The sequence below is a fragment of the Puma concolor genome, chromosome E4 (genome assembly GCF_028749965.1).
Source record: "Puma concolor isolate L17-30 chromosome E4, mPumCon1.1.hap2, whole genome shotgun sequence".
NCBI classification, from domain to species: Eukaryota; Metazoa; Chordata; class Mammalia; order Carnivora; family Felidae; genus Puma; species Puma concolor.
In genome coordinates this window covers 70,382-76,381 of record NC_141683.1, presented here as the reverse complement: position 1 = coordinate 76,381, position 6,000 = coordinate 70,382, and positions in this window count along the sequence as shown.

Here is a 6,000-nt window from a genome sequence, read left to right as displayed (position 1 = left end):
TCTAGGCAGATCAGGTCCCTGATGTTACATCCCTTTCATTATGGAGGCTTGGACACAATCCCACCCTTGATATCAGCCCCTGAGTGCAGACCTGAGGTCTCCCAAGATTCTGGTTCTGCTCTGACTGGAGCTCGGTCCATCTGTTGTGGACCAGAGACTTGAGCATCTCGTTTAGTGGGTGGCGGGATGCCAAGCTGGGTGGGACTGGCAGGTGTGTTGCTCTTGTCTCTGTGCCCTCTGTGGCCCCCCCCCCCACCCCGTGGTAGCTGTTGTTATAAACCTCAACATCTAGTACTGTGACTTCTCCAACTCTTTTTCTTCGTAATTGTGATATTCTGAGCCTTTTGTATCCCCTATACTTTTTAGAATTACCTTGTCAATTTCTCCAAAATCCTGACTAGGATTTTGACAGAGATTGTGCTGAATCTATGGAAAGTTCTGAGAGAACTGACAGCTTTGCAATAACAGAGTCTTCTGGTCCATGAACATGGAGTATCTTTTAACAGCTCCTCATCCCATTTAGAGTAAACTCCAAATTTGTGAAGTCTTCCTTGGTCTGGCCTCTGCTTCCCTCACAGAGTTAAGCTAATCTCCTCTCTCTCTCTCTCTCTCTGCTCTTCATTTACATTATTCTGGCTGTCTTCTTTCTGTCTCTTGAACATATCTGGCTGGCTATCATGTGTGGGTGCCTTTGTATCAGCAATATTCTCTAACTACAGGACTTTTCACCCAGCTGGATTCTGTTATTCAGAGACAAGATAATGTGGTTAATGTACCACATGGTGATGATCGTTAACAAAACTGTATTGTAGACTTGTCATCTGCTGGGAGGATAAATATTAAATCTTCCCAAACACACACACACACACACACACACACACAGAGGTAGTAATGTGAGGTGACAGATATGTTAATTAGCTCAATTATGTGATCATTTTACAATGTATGCATATATCAAACCTTCAAATTGTATACCTTAAATATATGCAATTTTTATATGTTAATGATATCTCAATAAAGCTGTTTAAAAAAGAGAAGAGAACAGGTGCTGTGGAGCTAGACAGTCTAGGTTTGAATTATGCCTCTGCATTTAGTATCTAAGTCACTTTGAGCTTGTTCCTTAACTTGTTCCTTGGGCTCCTTATCAGCAATTGTTATTCAGGTAAGATGAATGGGTAGGTGTGAAGTCTTTGCTAAGCACAGAGGAAGCTTATCTTCTCAGTTTCCAGAAGGCTCCCCATCCTACAGAAGCAGCCCCGGCACTCCCCATACTATGATACTATTCTAATTTTTTATATGGCAAAAAATTAAGTTATCCAGAAAATGCAATAATACCACACTTTGTTTCTTTTTCATTTTAAACATTCTCCCTAAAGATTCTAAAGCATCTAGTAACCAGTCTTCAAGCATAGACCATCACTACTGGTTCCAGATATCAATCAGGGAGGCCATTGACTATGATATCAGTTGGCTCTAATCATAAAGATAAAACACATCTGTAAAATAGGAAGGAGAACTGGTAAAAATCCCAGATGGAGCCTCAACATTTAACTATCATAACCTGATTCTTCATCTTCGGTGTCAAAGTGGCCATGTTTCTTTACTTTTTAAAGTAATTGTTTGAATCCTGCTCCCCCCCACCCCAACCTAATATTCTCTTGAGGTCTTGGGCTGCAGAGCCACTTTCCAGTGAGTCTTTCTCAAGCTAACTAGAGTCCTTTGCTGCAGTAGCTGTGGCTGCTACAAGGTGTTGCTTTCAATGGCTGGTCTTCACAATGGGACGGAGGTGAGGGCTAGGACTGTGCTCTGGTTACCGTAGGGATGTGGCTTTGGCACTAAGCTTGTGGTTCTTTTCTAGATACGCTACCTTTACATTTTGTGTAGGTGTCTGCTTCTACCTCCAGATTATAATGTTCTATAAGGCAGGGCATCATTCTTTCATTAGGTTGAAAAGTATTTGATAGTTAATAACTGTATATACTTAAGATGTACAATTTGATGATTATACTTAATACATTGTGTATTATGATCAAGCTAATTAACATATTAGTCACCTCATATAATTATATTTTTTTATGTGGTGAGAATGCTTATGATCTACTCTCTTACCAAATTACAAGTATACAATAAAGTATTAACTATAGCCACTTTGTTTTACATTAGATCTTCAGTATTTATTAATTTTGCATAATCAAAACTCTGTATCCCTTGACCAACATTTCCCCATTTCACCCTACCGCTAGCCCCTGGTAACCACATTTCTACTGTTTTTCTGAGCTCAATGTCACTACATCTAGTGAGATCATGCAGCATCGCTTTGTCTTTATCTGTCTTGTTTCACTTAGCATAATGTCTACCAGGTTCACTCATATTGAAAATGGCAGGCTTTCCTTTCTATGGCTAAATAATACTCCATTGTACATACATGCCACAATTTCTTTATCCATTTATCCTTAAGTGGAAAGTTAGGTTGTTTCCATATCTTGGCTATTATTAAATAACATTGAAAAGAATATGGGAGTACAGATTATCTCCTTGAGGTCTTGATTTCATTAAAAAATTTTTTTTTAATGTTTATTTATTTTTGAGAGAGAGACACACACACAGAGCACAAGCAGGGGAGGGGCAGAGAGACAGAGGGAGATACAGAATCTGAAGCAGGCTCCAGGGTCTGAGCTGTCAACACAGAGCCCAACACGGGGCTTGAACCCACAAGCTGTGAGATCATGACCTGAGCTGAAGTCGGACACTCAACTGACTGAGCCACCCAGGCGCTTCTGATTTCATTTCTTTTGGATGTATACTCAGAAGTGAGATTGCTGGATCGTAAGGTAATTCTATTGCCAATTTTCTTTTTGTTCTTGAAAGGTATTTTATATTAGTATTATTTTTTAAATATTTCTTTTTTTAGGGGCGCCTGGGTGGCTCAGTCAGTTAAGCGACTGGCTCTTGGTTTCAGTTTTATTTTTTACTTTTTGAGGAACCTCCATACTGTTTTACAGAGTGGCTGCACCAGTTTGCATTCCCACCAGCAGTGCAAGAGGGCTCCCCTTTCTCCACATCCTCGCCAACATCTGTTGTTTCCTGTGTTGTTAATTTTAGCCATTCTGACAGGTGTGAGGTGGTATCTCAGTGTGATTTTGATTTGTATTTCCCTGATGGTGAGAGATGTTGAGCATCTTTTCATGTATCTGTTAGCCATCTGGAAGTCTTCTTTGGAAAAATGTCTGCTCATGTCTTCTGCCCATTTCTTAACTGGATTATTTGTTTTTTGGTGTTGAGTTTGATAAGTTCTTTACAGATTTTGGATATTAACCCTTTATCAGATATGTCATTTGAAATTATCTTCTCCCATTCTGTAGGCTGCCTTTTAGTTTTGTTGATTGTTTCCTTCACTGTGCAGAAGCTTTTTACCTTAATGAGGTCCCCATAGTTCATGTTTGCTTTTGCTTCCCTAGCCTTTGGCAATGTGTCTAGTAAGAAGTTGCTACAGTTGAGGTCAAAGAGGTTGCTGCCTGTGTTTTTCTCCAGGATTTTGATGGTTTTCTGGCTCACATTTAGGTCTTTCATCCATTTTAAGTTTATTTTTGAGTATGGTGTAAGAAAGTGGTCCAGGTTTGCTTTTCTGCATGTTGCTGTCCAGTTTCCCCAACACCATTTGTTGAAGAGACTATCTTTTTTCCATTGGATATTCTTTCCCGTTTTGTCAAAGATTAGTTGACCATACAGTTGTGGGTCCATTTCTGGGTTTTCTATTCTGTTCCATTGATCTGTGTGTCTGTTTTTGTGCCAGTACCATACTGTCTTGATGACTACAGTTTTATAATATAGCTTGAAGTCCAGAATCATGATGTCTCCATCTTTGCTTTTCTTTTTCAGGATTGCTTTGGGTATTCAGTTTATTTTGTGTTCCATACAAATTTTAGGACTGTTCTAGCTCTGTGAAAAATGCTGGTGGTATTTTGATAGAGATTGCATTAAATGTGTAGATTGCTTTGGGTGGTATCGACATTTTAACAATGTCTGTTCTACCAATCCATGAACATGGAATGTTTTCCCATTTCTTTGTTCCCTCTTCAGTTTCTTTCATAAGTGTTCTATAGTTTTCAGACTATAGATCTTTTACCTCTTTAGTTATGTTTATTCCTAGATATCTTATTGTTTTTGGTGCAACTGTAAATGGGATTGATTCCTTGATTTCTTTTTCTGGTGCTTCATTATTGGTGTAAAGAAATGCAACAGATTTCCGTAGATTGATTTTATGTCCTGTGACTTTGCTGAATTCATGTATTAGTTCTGGCAATTTTTTGTGGAGTCTTTGGGTTATCTACGTAGAATATCATGTCGTCTGCAAATAGTGAAAGCTTGACTTCTTCCTTGCTGATTTGGATGCTTTTTTTTTTTTTTCTTTTCGCTGTTTGATTTCTGAGGCTAAGACTTCCAGTGAGATTTTAAATAGAAATGGTGAGAGTGGACATTCCTGTCTTGTTCATGACCATAGAGGAAAAGCTCTCAGTTTTTCCCCTTGAGGATGATACTAGTTATGGGTCTTTCATATATGGATTTTATGATGTTCAGGTATGTTCCATCTATACCTACTTTGTTGAGGATTTTTATCAAGAGTTGATGCTGTATTTTGTCAAATGCTTTTTCTACATCTATTGAGAGAATCATATGGTTCTTATCCTTTCTTTTATTAATGTGGTGTATCATGTTGATGGATTTGCAACTATCAAACCACCCCTGGAGGCCAGGAATAAATCCCACTGGATTGTGGTGAATAGTTCTTTTAAAGTACTGTTGTTTTCAATTTGTTAGTATCTTGTTGAAAATTTTTGCATCCACGTTCATCAGGGATATTGGCCTATAAATTTTTTTTAGTGGGGCTTTGGTTTTGGAATCAAGGTAATGCTGGCCTCGTAGAAGGAGTTTGGAAGTTTTCTTTCCATTTCTATTTTTTGGAACACTTTGAGAAAAGTAGGTATTAACTTTTCTTAAATATCTGGTAGAATTCCCTGGGGAAGCCATCTGGTCCTGGGCTTTTGTTTGCTGGGAGATTTTTAATTACTGATTCAATTTCTTTGCTGTTCAGGGTCTGTTCAAATTTTCTATTTTTTTCCTGCTTCAGTTTTTAGTAGTTTGTATGTTTCTAGGAATTTATCCATTTCTTCCAGATTGCCTACTTTGTTGACATGTAATTTTTCATAATATTCTCTTATAATTGATTGTATTTCCGTGGTGTTGGTTGTGATCTCTTCTCTTTGATTCATGATTTTATTTATTGGGTCCTTTCTCTTTTCTTTTTGATGAGTCTGGCTAGGGGTATCAATTTTATGAATTATTTCAAAGAACCAGCTCTTAGTTTTGTTGATCTGTTTTACTGTGTTTTTTTGTTTGTTTATTTCTATATCATTTATTTCTGCTCTAATCTTTATTATTTTCCTTCTTCTGCTGGCTTTAGGCTTTATTTGCTCTTCTTTTTCTAGCTCCTTAAGGTGTAAGGTTAGGTTGTGTATTTGAGACTTTTTTTTTTTCTTCTTGAGATAGACCTGTATTGCAATATGCTTCCCTCTTAGGACTGCCTTTGTTGCATCTCAAGTGTTTTGGACTGCCATGTTTTCATTTTCATTTGCTTCCATGCATGTTTAAAATTTATTTGATTTCCTGGTTAACCCATTCATTTTTTAGTAGGGTATTCTTTAATCTCTATGTATTTGTGGTATTTCCAATTTTTTTCTTGTGGTTGACTTCAACTTTCATCGTGTTGTGGTCTGAAAATATGCATGGAATGATCTCCATCTTTTTGTACTTGTTGAAGGCTGATTTGTGACCCAATATGATCCATTCTGGAGAATGTTCCATGTGTAGTTGAAAAGAATGTGTGCTTTAGGATGAAATGTTCTGAATATATCTGTTAAGTCCATCTGGCACAGTGTGTCATTCAAAGCCATCGTTACCTTTTTGATTTTCTGCTTAGATGATCTGTCCATTGCTATTAAG